Source organism: Jaculus jaculus, chromosome 15 (assembly GCF_020740685.1).
Source record: "Jaculus jaculus isolate mJacJac1 chromosome 15, mJacJac1.mat.Y.cur, whole genome shotgun sequence".
NCBI lineage: Eukaryota > Metazoa > Chordata > Mammalia > Rodentia > Dipodidae > Jaculus > Jaculus jaculus.
The window spans coordinates 20,823,034-20,837,784 of NC_059116.1; the positions used below are offsets into that span (position 1 = coordinate 20,823,034).

The 14,751-nt window shown below is 42.4% G+C and overlaps 1 protein-coding gene across 2 annotated transcripts in view; it reads left to right on the forward strand.

The window, feature by feature from the left end:
- Yes1 (YES proto-oncogene 1, Src family tyrosine kinase) overlaps positions 1-14,751 on the forward strand; it is a 75,486-nt gene that overhangs the window by 26,503 nt on the left and 34,232 nt on the right. The window contains exon 1 of one of the 2 annotated variants that reach the window (XM_045134974.1): positions 4,094-4,140. The exons of the other annotated variant lie outside the window; for it this stretch is intronic. The gene's annotated coding sequence lies outside the window, so the exon portion shown is untranslated. Of the gene's footprint in view, positions 1-4,093; positions 4,141-14,751 lie in introns of those variants that run through there. 2 annotated transcript variants of the gene reach the window in all.

The following is a 14,751-nucleotide window of genomic DNA, read 5'->3' on the forward strand; positions in this document are numbered from 1 at the left end:
TTCGTTGCAACAGTAAATGGAGAAAGGTGGGAACACGTCAGCAGTTGTTCCTGGGTCGGCGCCCCCAGACTCCGCAGCCACGGGGGGTGGGGGGTGGGTGGGGGGGGGCATGTGTGGGCTTCTTGCTACTGCAAATGAATGCACCATTTAAAATATTTATTTAAGGGGGGGGCCAGATAGAGAATGGGTGTTCTAGGGCCTGTAGTCACTGCAGAGAAACTCTTTATGTGCGCACCGCCTTTACGTGGGTACTAGTGAATTGTACCTGAGTCTTTTGGCTTTGTAGGCAAGCTCCTTAACTACTAAGCCATCTGTCCAGCCCAATATGCCACTTTTTGTGGTCTGCCTTTACCTGTGCACAGGGGAATTGAACCCTGGCCAGTAAACTTTGCAGCCTAGCGCCTTTAGCCCTGAGTTATCTTCCCAGCCCATGCTGCAGTTTCTTTACATATGATAAGGTCGTTAGAACCTTGCAAAATATTGGTAGTATTCTCTGGAGTAGGAGGGGAAGAAAAAGAAAAAAAAAGTCTTGCTTAGGAAACATTAGAGTTCTTGTTCATGCATTGTAAATAGTATTCATAGGGTATCAGCTATGAGCCAAGCACTAGGCTATGCCACTAGAGTGATTAAAAATACTTTCTGTTCCAAGGCTTACAGTTCAGAGAGGGTTGGAGAAGTAGGCAGGCTGTGAAAGAAGAAATAAAATATGCTCTAAGAGCACACAAGGAACTAGGGAGGAGTCCTTAAAGACTTAGTTAAACCTAAGAGCAGTAGTGATAAGCTAAGCATAAATGGCCAGGTCTGCCAAACATATGGAGCATTTCAGGATCTAAAAGGAATTCAGTGTACCAAGAGGATAGAATTCAAGGGGAGGAGCAGAAACAGCCTGGAGAGGGGAGTTGACTTGCATACAGCATGTTGAGGAGTGTGGACTTCATAGTGGGAGAGAGGGAAGGGGAAAGTATCTGCCTGTCTAAGACCTGTATTTAGATTGGCTCTTTGGAAAAAACAATTTGCTGCATATTAGCATTAGGGAATATTAAAGAATTACCATTAGAGATAAGAAGGGAAATTACAGAGACTTAAACATATTTTAAAATATTTTTATTTATTTATTTGAGAAAGAGAGGGGCAGACAGAAAGGTGGAGGGGGAATGGGCACTCAAGGGCCTGTAGCCCCTGGAAACGAACTCCAAATGCATTTGATACCTTGTGTGTCTGGCTTACATGAGTCCTGGGGAACTTAACCTGGGTCCTTTGGCTTTGCAAGCAAGCGCCTTAACCACTAAACCATCTCTACAGCTCCTAAATTCTTTTAAAAAATATTTTATTATTTGAGAGAGAAAGAGAAAGAAGCAGATAGACAGTGGGCACACCGGGACCCCCAGCCACTGCAAACACACTCCAGATGCATGTGCCACCATGTGCATCTGGCTTACATGGGTACTGGGGAATTGAGCCTGGATCCTTAGGCTTTGCAGGCAAGCATCTTAACCACTGAGTCATCTCTCAAGCCCTAAAAAAATTTTTGAAGCCAACATCACCCTGATACTAAAACCAGGCAAAGATAGAACAAAAAAAGAAAATTACAGACCAATCTCCCTCATGAACATAGATGCCAAAATTCTCAACAAAATATTGGCAAACAGAATACAAGAGTATTATCAGAAAGATCATTCATCCCAACCAAGTAGGCTTTATCCAAGAGATACAGGAATGGTTCAACATATGCAAATCAATAAATGTAATATGTTATATAAATGGACTGAAGGACAAAAATCACATGATCATCTCATTAGATGCAGAGAAAGCATTTGACAAAATCCAACATCCCTTTATGGTAAAAGTCCTACAGAGATTGGGAATAGAAGGAACATATCTCAATATAATAAAGGCTATTTATGACAAGCCTACAGCCAACATATTACTTAATGGGGAAAAACTGGAAGCTTTTCCACTAAAATCACGAACAAGACAAGGGTATCCACTTTCCCCACTTTCATTTAATATAGTTTTGGAAGTCTTAGCCATAGCAATAAGGCAAGAGACACACATAAAAGGGATACAAATTGGAAAGGAAGAGATCAAGTTGGCATTATTTGCAGATGACATGATTCTATACATAAAGGACCCTAAAGACTGTACCAGCAAACTGGTAGAGCTGATAAACACCTATAGCCATGTAGCAGGATACAAAATAAACACACAGAAATCAGTAGCCTTCCTATATGCTAACAACAAATGCACAGAGGATGAAATCAGAGAATCACTCCTATTCACAATGCATCAAAAAAAATAAAGTATCTTGGAATAAGCCTAACCTAGGAAGTGAAGGATCCCTACAATAAGAACTTTAAAACACTCAAGTGAGAAATTGCAGAAGACACTAGGAAATGGAAAAACATCCCTTGTTCCTGGATCAGAAGAATCAATATTGTGAAAATAGCAATCTTACCAAAAGCAATCTATACATGTAATGCAATCCCCATCAAAATTCCAAAGGCATTCTTCCCGGAAATAGAAAAGCATTCCAAAAATTCATTTGGAATCACAAAATAATCTCAAATATCTAAAACAATTCTGAGCAATAAAAATGAGGCTGGTGGTCACTTAGGAGGCTGAGGTAGGATCACCATGAGTTCAAAGCTAGCCTGGGATACAGAATGAGTTCCAGGTCAGTGTGGATGAGAGTGAGACCCTGCCTCAAAAAGAAGCATAAAGGCAACCCAAAGAATGGGTGAAGGGGCTGGGGAGGTGGCTCAATGGCTTGCAAAACCTTATGGAATGGATTTGAGTCCCCAGTACCCACATAATGGCAGATGCACAAGGTGGCACATGCTTCGGGAGTTGTCTGCAGTGACTGGAGGCCTTGGTATGCCCATACTCACTCTCTAGCTCTCTTGCTCTCTGTTTCTCTCTTTCTCTCTCTTAAACCAATCAATAAAATTATTTTTAGAAAGGAAAAAAAAATGAGGCTGGTGGTATCACCATATCTGATTTTTAACTTATACTAGAGAGCCATAGTAACAAAAACAGCATGGTACTGGCACAAAAGCAGACGTGTAGATCAATGGAACAGAATAGAGGACCCAGATGTGAGTCTGAGTAGCTATAGCCACCTGATATTCGATAAAAATGCCAAAAATAAAAAAAAAGAAAAGACAGCCTGTTCAGCAAATGGTGCTGGAACAACTGGATATGTATCTGTAGAAGGATGAAAATAGATTCTTCTCTCTCTCTCCCTGCACAAGAATTTAAGTCCAAATGGATTAAAGACCTTAACATCAGACCTGAAACTCTGAAACTGCTAGAGGAAAAAGTAGGGGAAACCCTTCAACATATTGGTCTTGGCAAAGACTTTCTGAATATAATCCCAATTGCTTAGGCAATAAAACCACAGATTAATCACTGGGACCTCATGAAATTACAAAGATTTCGTACAGCAAATGACACTGTGAATAAAGCAAAGAGGCAACCTACAGAATGGGAAAAAAATCTTTGTCAGCTATACATCTGATAAAGATTAATATCTAGGATATACAAAGGATATGAAAAGAAATCAAACAAGCCAATTAAAAAATGGGCTATAAAACTAAATAGAGAGTTCTCAAAAGAAGAAATACAGATGGCATATAGGCACCTGAAAAAAATGTTCTACATCCCTAGTCATCAGGGAAATGCAGATTAAAACTATGTTGAGATTCCATCTCACTCCTGTCAGATTGGCTACCATCATGGAAAAAAAAAAAAATGACCATAAATTCTGGTGAGGGTATGGAAAAAAAGGAACCCTTCTACGCTGAGGTGGGAATGCAATCTGGTCCAGCCATTATGAAAATCAGTGTGGAGGTTCCAAAGACAGCTAAAAATAGATCTACCATATGACCCAGCTGTAGCACTCCTAGGCATATATCCTAAGGATTTACCTCATTACCTTAGGGATACTTTCTCAACCATGTTTATTGCTGCTCAATTCACAGTAGCTGGGAAATGGAACCAGCCTAGATGTCCCTCAACTGATGAGTGGATAATGAAGATACGGCACATTTATACAATGGAGTTTACTCAGCCGCAAAGAAAAATGAAGTTATGAAATTTGCAGGAAAATGGATGGATCTGAAAAGGATTATACTAAGTGAGGTAACCCAGGCCCAGAAAGCCAAGTGTCGCATGTTCTCTCTCATATGTGGATCCTAGCTACAGATGATTGGACTTCTGTGTGAGTAGGAAGAAAACTCAGTAGCAAAGGCCAATAAACTAGAAAAGAGATAGAAAGGGAAGAGAAAGGAAGGGAGGGGGCACTTAATAGGATGGTATTGTATATATGTAAGTAGAAGAATAGATTAATGGGGGTGAAAAGGCCCAAGTGAGGTCAGTGGAAGAGATTGAGTAAAGGAAAGATGGAGAGAGGGCTAATTAAAATCTAAGACGATATAAATAAATCATGGAAACCTACTTTTTTGGACAATAGAACACTCAGGACACATAATAGATTGTTGTTAGAAAATTTTTAGTGCCAGTGATGGGATACCTTTAAGTGAGTTGTTGGCCAGGGAGGTTCCTGATGCCCCCCAAACATTACAGGCCATTGCCGAGGCCCTTGGTTTCCCACCAGGAATAGATGGTAAGACCCTATTGTTGAAGACTCCACATACTTGGGCTGCAAGGCCACTGAGAAATCCTGCTGGAACTGAGCTGATAACCTCTTCCATGTAGACGAGCTGATAGAAAGCTGGAAGAAGCCATTTTGCATGCAGGTCAGTGGGAGAAAGAGAAATCACCAGTGAAGATTCTCCACAGTGGACACTGCAAGCCTTATATTTTATTTTTACTTTATTTTATTTTTTTGGTTTTTTGAGGTAGGGTCTCACTCTGGTCCAGGCTGACCTGGAATTAACTCTGTAGTCTCAGGGTGGCCTTGAACTCACAGTGATCCTCCTACCTCTGCCTCCCCAGTGCTGGGATTAAAGGCGTGCACCACCACGCCCGGTGCAAGCCTTATATTTGACCAGCCAGGCCAAATGAGCCAACAGGTGCAATAGTGGCACGTCTGTTGTGCTGGAAACCACCTGCCCTCTAATTGGACTGGAGGCCCGCTCCATGGAAGGGAATACATCCCTGATACTGAAAACTTAAGACAGGAGTAGTCATGAGCCTTGGGGGTATAACGTCTGCAGCTATCTGGCTAAATAGATATACTGTGCTTATCAAACTGCCCAGTAAGCACTTCACTTAATGTTCATACCCTTATATTAATGCTACTCTCATTTTTTGTAGAGAATCTTCTCTTTTCAGATAGCAGTGACCTTGGGATGACTCAGAAGGCATCATGGTGCTGGAAAGAAGTGACAGGAGCGCTCAGTACTGAAATATCTCTATCACACCTTTAAGACTCAGGGTCTGTTGTGGAAGAGGTGGCAGAAAGAATCTAAGAGCTAAAGGAAGGGTAGGACTCCTTACAATGTGCTCCCCCAGACACAAAATGGCCTGGATATCCATGACCTCACAATGCTTGACACTACCTACATAAAACCATCGTAATAGGAGGAAAAGATGATGACATCAAAATAAAAGAGAGACTGATTGAGAGGGGGAAGGGATGTGATGGAAAGTGGAGTTTCAAAGGGGAAAGTGGTGGGAGGGAGGGCATTACAGTGGGATATTTTTTATAATCATTGAAGTTGTTAATAAAAATTGAAAATAAAATATTTTTATTTGTAAGCAGAGGGAGAGAGACTGGGGGTGGTGAGAATGAGAATATGGGTGTGCCAGAGCCTCTAGCTGCTGCAAATTTAACTGCTGAGCCATCTTTCCAGCCCTGAGACTTGAAATAATCCAAGTAGCAAATGATTAGTAGCCAAGGGGTCTTGTAATTAGTAGTGGAAGAATTATTTATTTATTTGAGCGAGAAAGAGACAGAGAGAGAGAGAAATATATAATGGGCATGCCAGGGCCTTCAGCCACCGCTGAATGAACTCCATACACTTGTGCCACCTTGTACATCTGGCTTACTTGGCTCCTGGAGAATCAACCTTGCTTTGCAGGCAAGCATCTCAACCTCTTAGCCATCCCTCCAGCCGAAAGAATAGAAAACTTTTTTTTTTTGAGGCAGGGTCTCAGTCTAACTCAGGCTGACCTGGAATTCACTATGTAGTCTCAGGGTGGCCTTGAAGTCATCCTCCTACTGCTGCCACCAAGCCCGGCAGTGAAAGACTTTGCTGGATTACAGGGTTGGGTGGGTAGGTACTAGTTGCAGAGTGGATATATGAGTCATGGGCAAGGTATGAGCTGGAAATGACTTTAGACCTTTCTAAGTGTAGAGGGGAGCACTTTGCTTAGTATCACAGAAACATTTGTGACAGAAAGTGGACTATTATGATTCAAAAGATGACAAGTGGGCCATGTGTGGTGGCACATGCCTTTAATCCCAGCACTCGAGAGGCAGAGGCAGGGGGATAGCTAGGAATTTGATGCTACCTGAGGCTGCATTGTGAATTCCAGGTCAGCCTGGGCTAGAGGGAAGCCCTACTTCAAAAAAAAAGTCTCATGCCACAAATTTGAGATTCCTAGAAGATTCCACTCATTAGATAGCTACCAGTGAAAAAGACCCTTCTGTGGAGAATATGTATTTTGACAAGAACTAATCTTTGTGTCTTAACCTTTTGGATTTCTGGAAACCATGGAATCATCTATTTTCCTTCACTGCCACAAAATTCCTGAGGGAAATTAACTCGAGGAGGAAATATTTGTTTTGGCTTCCAGTTCGCCCACAGTCGGCTAGCTGGCTCCGTTGCTTTTGGCCGTCGTGAAGCAGTCACGGTGGGAGCACGTGGGACGGCGCAGGAGCTCTCCTCTTGGCAGCCAGGAAGCAGAGAGAAAGGACAAGCCGTACCCTTCCCGGGCACCCCCAGTGAGCTGCTTCCTCCAACCCTTCCACACCTGGTTGCCACCATCTCCTGAGAGTGTCTTCAAATTATAAACCGATCAGTGGACTAACCTACTGAGGGGATGAGACCTCAGGATCCATTCACTTTCCAAAGCCTATCAGCCGGCAGCTAGGCCCTCAGCACCGGAGCTTTCATGGCCCTTTTCAGATAAAATCCCCCAGCATCCAGGTTTGGTATCTTAGATGATCTCAGACTTTCCCTGTTACCTTAAAAAGTAAGCAAGCTTGGAGCTGGAGAGATGGCTTAGTGGTTAAGTCGCTAGCTTGCAAAGCCCAAAGGACCCATGTTTGATTCCCCAAGACCCACGTAAGCCAGATGCACAGGTGGCGCATATGCCTTGACCTCATTTGCAGAGACTTGAGGCCCTGGCACTTCCATTTATTCTCATTCTCCACCCTACCCCCTTTCTCTCTTTTTCAAATAAATACATAAAACATTTTTTTTTAAGTGTAAACTTGAGCTGGGCCTGGTGACACACGCCTTTAATCCCAGTACTCAGGAGGCAGAGGTAGGAAGATCGCCATGAGTTTGAGGCCACCCTGAGACTACATAGAGAATTTCAGGTCAGCCTGTGCTAGAATGAGACCCAACCTCAAAAAAACAAAAAGAGAAAAGAAAGAAAGAAAGCTTGTAGGGCTGGAGAGATGGCTTAGGGGTTAAGACACTTGAATGTGAAGCCTAAGGACCCGGTTTGATTCCTCAGTGCCCATGTAAGCCAGATGCACAAGGTGGCACCATGTGTCTGGAGTTCATTTGCAATGACTGGAAGCCATACCCTACCCATTCTCTCTCTCTATGCCTCTTTCTCTTTCCTCTCTCTCTCATACATAAATAAATAGGGTTTTTTTTTTTTTAAGTAAACTTGTGTTCTTTCCCAGCAAATTGTTAGAAAACCATTGTGTGCCTTGCCATTCTGTGTAATTACCATTATTCTGTGAACTTTTATTTTTAGAAGAAAACAAGCTCATTTAAAAAGCAAAATTAGGGGGCTGGCAACATATCTCAGTTGGAAGAATGCCTGCCTACTGCATAAAGCTTGGTGTGATGGTGATAAGAAGCCAGCCCTTGCTACATGAGACCTCGTTTCAAAAGCCAAACAAACAATAACAAAAAAGCAAAATCAGTACTCTTAGTGTCTTTGCCTGCTAGTGTCTAAAGAATTGCATGGGCATTGATTTTGTTTTACCCTTCCTTTTCCCCTGTCCCTGTCCCTCCCCTCCCCTCCCCTCCCCTCCCCTCCCCTGCATTGATTTGGCATGTCGCAAAGAAACTGAGTAGTAAACTTTTATTAAATACTAAGTGTGCCAAAACCAAATAGTTTGTGTGTGTGGTTTAAAAAAAAAAAGTTGGGGGGTGGCTGGAGAGATGGCTCAGAGGTTAAGGCGCTTGCCTGCGAAGCCTAAGAACTCATGCTCTAGTCTCCAGTGCTGCACACGCACACTAGGGGCGCACACATCTGGAGCTCATTTGCAGCAGCTAAAAGCCCTGGTGTGCCCATTAGAAAATAAATAAACCAAAATAAATAAATAAAAAACAGGAAAAGAAGCCCTGAAGCTCCAGGGGTTTTGAATTCAGTGGCTTACTGTTTTTTTCTTTTCTTTTTTTTTTGGTTTTTCGAGGTAGGGTCTCTTCTCTAGCCCAGGCTGACCTGGAATTCACTATGGAGCTTCAGGGTGGCCTCGAACTCAAAGCAATCCTACTTCTGCCTCCCGAGTGCTGGGATTAAAGGCGTGCGCCACCATGCCCGGCTTAGTGGCTTACTTTTGCTTCAAGGTCAATTATTTGTATATCTAAAGTATAAAAAGGTGAAAAAGAAGGCAGTAGAAAATTGCTACCATTATTGAGTCCTGAAGCTCAGTTTTCCATTGCGCATATTTTCTGTTCTCCTTTGACTGTGGAAAATCAAGGTCTTTGCTCTTAGCAGGTAAAGCCCAGCTGCCTGCCCGTAGTGGCCACTCCCTCTCCAGAATGGGTTATGTTCTCTTCTGGTCCTGCCTGTCCTATGGGCTTCATGCTCAAAGGAGGGAATTTTAAAATCGTGAAACAACTGAGACCTATGGATAGTGTCCATTCCATGCTTTGTAAATTAATTTATTTTTAAGTAGAGAGAGAAGAGAATGGGCACACTAGAGCCTTTTGGTGCCACAAATGAGCTTTAGATGTATCTGACTTTATTTGGGTACTGGGGAATTGAACCTGGGTCTGTAGGTTTTGAAAACAAGTGCCTTAAACTGCTGAGCCATCACCCTAGCCCCTCATATTCTTTTGAAGTTAAATCTACAGATTATTGTGCTGTTTGTTTTTTTTTTTTCTTCAGTAATGTGCATTGAACCCAGCACCCTGTGCATGTTAGGCACCTGCTCTTAGCACTGAGCGATGGCCTCAGCCCAATTTCTTAAAGATTTACAACCTTGCATGGAGCATCTGGGCAAAATGCCAAACTACAACTTTTCTCTCTTAACTGATTATGGCTATAATACCACAATTGGATTTTCTTGCTAATAGAAATAATCTACATTTAAATCTTTTTTTCAAAGCTCAAAAGTGTGTTGAATGGGTTGGAATTTGTAATCACTGGTACTAATAATGAGGCAGCTTGTTCCTGGTGAGAGGTGGGAGGCGATTGTTAAAGTGAGCCGATTAGTGTCTGCTGAGCAGTGAAGCTGGTGCCAGTAACGCCACTGTGTTTAGTTTCCTGAAGGTTTAATGTTTAATAACTGATCTGTGAACAGAAAATCTCACACACCAGACTTTCCTAGAGATTGTGTGACTAGTAGAAAAGTGCACTTTAGAGCACACCTTTCATCCCCGCACTCAGGAGGCAGAGCTGGGAGGATCGCTTTGAGTTCGAGGCCAACCTGAGACTACATAGTAAATTCCAGGTCAGCCTGGCTAGAGCAAGACCTTACTTAGAAAAAACAATAAATAGTAAATAAGTAAAATCAGTCTCCTTCAGCAGGACAGTTTCCCTCCTTCAGCAGGACAGTGAGCATCTCTTAGCATGAGTTACCCTGTTAAACATGGCAGTTCCCTAGTTTCCTTCAGCAGTTATGTCTGCTACTCATAAACATTTGGTTGTACTGTTGGGTCAGGTTAAATAATATATTTTGGAGATACACCTCACTGTTGAGGTGTAGCATTATTTAAAAAAAAACCTAAAACTCACTGGCTAATGCCTGTACCAGATGCATTTCATTCAAAACTTATTTCAAATTCATCCCAGTTTACCAAGCATGTTACGGTAAAGCAGGTTCTAATACAGTGAGGGAGTTCTGACAATTGACCACCTAATATAAAGTTGAAAAACTCTGAGTTTTGGAATTGATAATGCTAGGAACTAGTTGGAAAATCTATCATGTGACGCAGGATTTTAGAGTTCAAAAGGGGTCTTCCCAAATCTATGATCCCCAATTTGGGTCCTATCCCATTTTTAACAAAGAATTAATAAAAGTGGGCTCCAGAAGCATAAATTATGAATTATTGAGTTTCAGGAAAAATCACAAATTGTAAGGCTGATTTAAGGAAAATTGGGATCTAGGAAGAAGGCTAAAGCAGAGTCATATAGACGTGGAAAGTAGGAAACCTGCCTTCCTGTGGAAAACAGCAGAGTCCGTGAGACTCATTGAAGAGACATGGCTGGGGTACTGCCATAAACTCGTAGAAGGTAGAACGAAGATGTTTAGACAGGAAGACTTAGAAGAGACACAGCATCTGCCCTGAGCTTCCCATGAAAGAAGTCACGCAAGAGGGCAAATGGTGGTGGCTTAAGCAGGGGGAAAATATCAAAGCAGAGATCAGTAAATTCAGATGAAAAATAAGTAGTAAAGAGAGTCATGGTTATCCTGAGTTTAGAGAAATTACCCAGTTTGCAGGCCCAGAGTTTATAGGAAGCACCCACATGGTAGATCTAGAATGTAAGGGAAATACGCATGTAGTAGATTCAGAGACCGAAGAAAAATCATACATGTAATTAAAGTAAGAAGTTACTTCAAAGTATAAAGCAGAGACGAGCAGAAAAACTCAGATCAAGAACCAGTATTCTGTTTCTCCTTCACCTAGGATGGGGAGGGGAGCCAGATTCATGTGTATCCAAGCTGCAGAGGGTAGGGAAGGAGGAAGACAGAAGGCTGAAAACAGCTTTTATAGTCAATTGAAAATGTAGTCTTGGGCTGGAGAGATGGCTTAGTGGTTAAGGTGCTTGCCTGCAAAGCCTGACAACCCCAGTTTGATTCCCCAGTGCCTACTTAAAGGCAGATGCACAAAGTGGCACATACATCTGTAATTCATTTGCAGTGGTTGGGAGGCCCTGGTGTGCCCATTCTCTCTTTCCCTCTTCCTTCTTGCAAATAAATAAATAATTTTAAAAAAAAGAAAATTATTTTGTCAGATTCAGGTATGTAAAGGGAAAGACCTGATTGGTTTATAGATTTGCAGGGCAGACACCAGAGGGCCACCCACCTAGGTAGCATGTTAGGCTGTGGCAGCAGGGGCCACTATAGCAGTTGTAGATGAATTTGATTCTGACATGAGTTCCGTTCCTGAGTTTCATTTGTGCTAAAGCAGGTTGGCATGTTGGATGGCATCTCCTGGTTCTCCCTTTTGTTGGACTTCTGTTCCTGACTGAAATTCGTGTCTAAAAGAACCTAGCTTTCTCCTATTTCTCCTTCATTATGTATATCCAGAACTCTTTCTGTGATTGGCTTTTGGGGGAATATAAATAATGTGCTGATTTTTTATATAACACTGATCAGAATCAAGTATTTATTTACTTTAGGTTTTTCAAGGTAGGATCTCACTATAGGCCAGGCTGACCTGAAATTCACTATGTAGTGTCAGGCCAGCCTTAAACTCACAGTGGTCATCCTTCCTCTGCTTCCTGAGTACTGGGATTAAATGTATGTGTCACCATATCCAGCATAATTTTTTTTCTTAATTTTTAAAATTTTATTTATTTGACAGAGAGAGAGAGAGAGAGAGAGAATGGGTATGCCAGGGTCTCTAGCACCTGCAAACAACTCCAGATGTATGTGCCACCTTGTGCATCTGGTTTATGTGGGTTCTGGGGAATTGAACCTGGGTCCTTTGGCTTTAGAGGCAAGTGCCTTAATGGCTACGCCATCCCTCCAGCCCATAATTTATCTTTAAATAAAATTGAATGCATATATATACACAATGCAATATGTACTACTAAAAGGAAAGAAAACAAGGGTTGGGGAGATGGCTCAGTTGGAAAAGTCCTTGCTGTGCAGGCATTAAACCTGAGTTTGGATCCTCAGCACCCATGTAAAAGTTCAGCCTGTGTGTGGATGGGGGTGAGGCAGACACCAGAAAATCAAAAGGGCTTGCTGGCCAGAATCCTGTAGCTCCATGGGGAGACTGATCACAGATGGTCAACATCCAAAGTTCTCTTCTGGCCTTCCTATAGACATCCACGGGGCATGCACATTTGTACACACAGAAATTTTCTTGTTTTCTTCCATAGGCTTTTGGCCATCCTGTTATGTATACTGAAAGGACCATCTCCTGGTTTTCTTAGTTTAGGTCTGATTGGCCACCTCCCCCAACCACAGGCTGTTTTAGGAAGATTAACAGGTGATAGGAAGAAGCAGAATGGAAGAGTAAATTTGGAAAGCTGCTTGGAACACTAGGTCACGGTGTTGGGATTTCCCTCCATGGTTCCTAGGAAGGCAGTGTAGCCTGGCCAGCCAGTAAGTAACGTGAGGACTGAAACCTACATCGGGCTTAGCAATGGGAAGTTGCTTGTGGATATGGTTGGTAGAAGCAAGCTCAACCAGAAATAAAGAGAACAGGGCTGGAGAAATGGCTTAACGGTTAAGGTGCTTGCCTGCAAAGCCAAAGGACCCAGGTTCAATTCTCCAGGAACCATGTAAGCCAGATGAACAAGGTGGCACATGCATCTGGAATTGTTTGCAGTGGCTAGAGACCCTAGCATGCCCATTCTCTCTCTTTCTGCTTCTTTCTCTCTCAAATAAATAATATATTTTAAAAGAATACAGATTATAAATTAAGCAAATGTAAGAAACTAGAAGATGAATGTGGTGGTGCATGCCTTTAATCCCAGCACTTGGGAGGCAGAGGTGTGAGGATCATTGTGAGTTCAAGGCCAACCTGAGACTGCAAAGTGGGTTCCAGCTCAGCCTGGGCTAGAGCGAGACCCTACCTGGAAAATCAAAAACAAATAAAAAAGAAACTGGAAAGCTAAAGTTCTCTAAAGGAAGTGTGCAGTATGTGGAAAGAAAAGAAAGTGAGGGGCTAAAGAGATGGTTTAGCAGTTAAAGTACTTGCCCGCAAGGACTACCCAGGTTTGGTTCCCCAGTACCCACTTAAAACCAGATACACACAATGGTACATGTATCTGGAGTTCCCTTGCAGTGGCTGATGGCCCTGGCACGCACATTCTCTCTTTGTGTCTCTTCTGTCTCCCTCTCTGCTTGCAAACAAAAATGAATAAAATGAATAAAAATATTTAACAAAACAAAAGAAGCTGAGGAAAGTACAGTGAATTAAAAGGTCAGAGATTTGAAAAAGCGTTCCTGGACGTCCTGACGCATTTCTTGGTGCCACCATAACTTCACTTTTTTAAAAAAATTAGGGATGGCTTTAGCAGTTAGGGTGCGTGCCTGCAGAGCAAAAGGACCCAGGTTCGATTTCCCCAGGACCCACCTAAGCCAGTGCACAAAGTGGCTCATGTTTGCAACAGCTGAAGGCCCTGGTGTACCCATTCCCACCCACCCACCATCCATCCCTCCATCCATCCATCATCTCCCTGCCTCTCTCTCTGTCTCTTCACATAAATAAAGAAAAGAAATACATTTTTTATTTAAGCCGGGCTTGTGGTGCATGCCTTTAATCCCAGCACTTGGGAGGCAGGGTAGGAGGATCACTGTGAGTTCAAGGCCAGCCTGAGACTATGTAGTGAATTCTAGGTCAGCCTGACCTCGAGTGAGACCCTACCTCAAAAAACCAAAGAGAGAGAGAGAGAGAGAGAGATTGATTTTGAGAGGGAATGAGAATTGGCACGCCAGGGCCTCAGCCCCTGAAATTGAACTCCAGATGCTTGTACCATCTAGTGCAAATGTGTGACCTTGTGTTTGCCTCACCTTTGTGCTCTGCTTTATGTGGGATCTGGAGAGAGATCAAACATAGATCCTGAGGCTTCACAGGCAAGTGCCTAACCACTTAGCCATCTCTCCAGTCCTTCTCAGATTCTTTGTACTGATTTTTTTTTTTTTTTTTTTTAGGCAAGATCTCACTCTAGCCCAGGCTGACCTAGAATTCACTCTGTAGTCTCAGACTGGCCTCAAACTCACAGCAATTCTCTTACCTCTGCCTTCAAAGTTCTGGGATTAAAGGCATGCACCACAATGCCTGTTTTGTACTGATATTTTTGCAACTTAACATTTGTAGGTATATATTGAATTTTGAATAAAATCCACATTCAGTCTTGACTATTGAGTTAGGATTTTCTAAGATCATAAGAGAAAAGGTGTTTTGTTTTAATTTGCATTTACTAGAAGGATGGATGAACTCCATACCTTTTCTGTGTTAATTGCCCTTTCATGAGAGAGAGAGAGAGAGAGAGATTGTGTGTGTGTGTGTGTGTGTGTGTGTGTTTTTCCTTAATAGGCTTTCCTATTTTGAAGCTTTTTCCTTTCATGAGTGGAAACTGTAGTGTTTTTTTAAATTTTTTTTTGGTTATTTTTATTTATTTATTTGAGAGCGACAGAGAAAGAGGCAGAGAGAGAGAGGAGAGAGAGAGAGAATGGGTGCGCCAGGGCTTCTA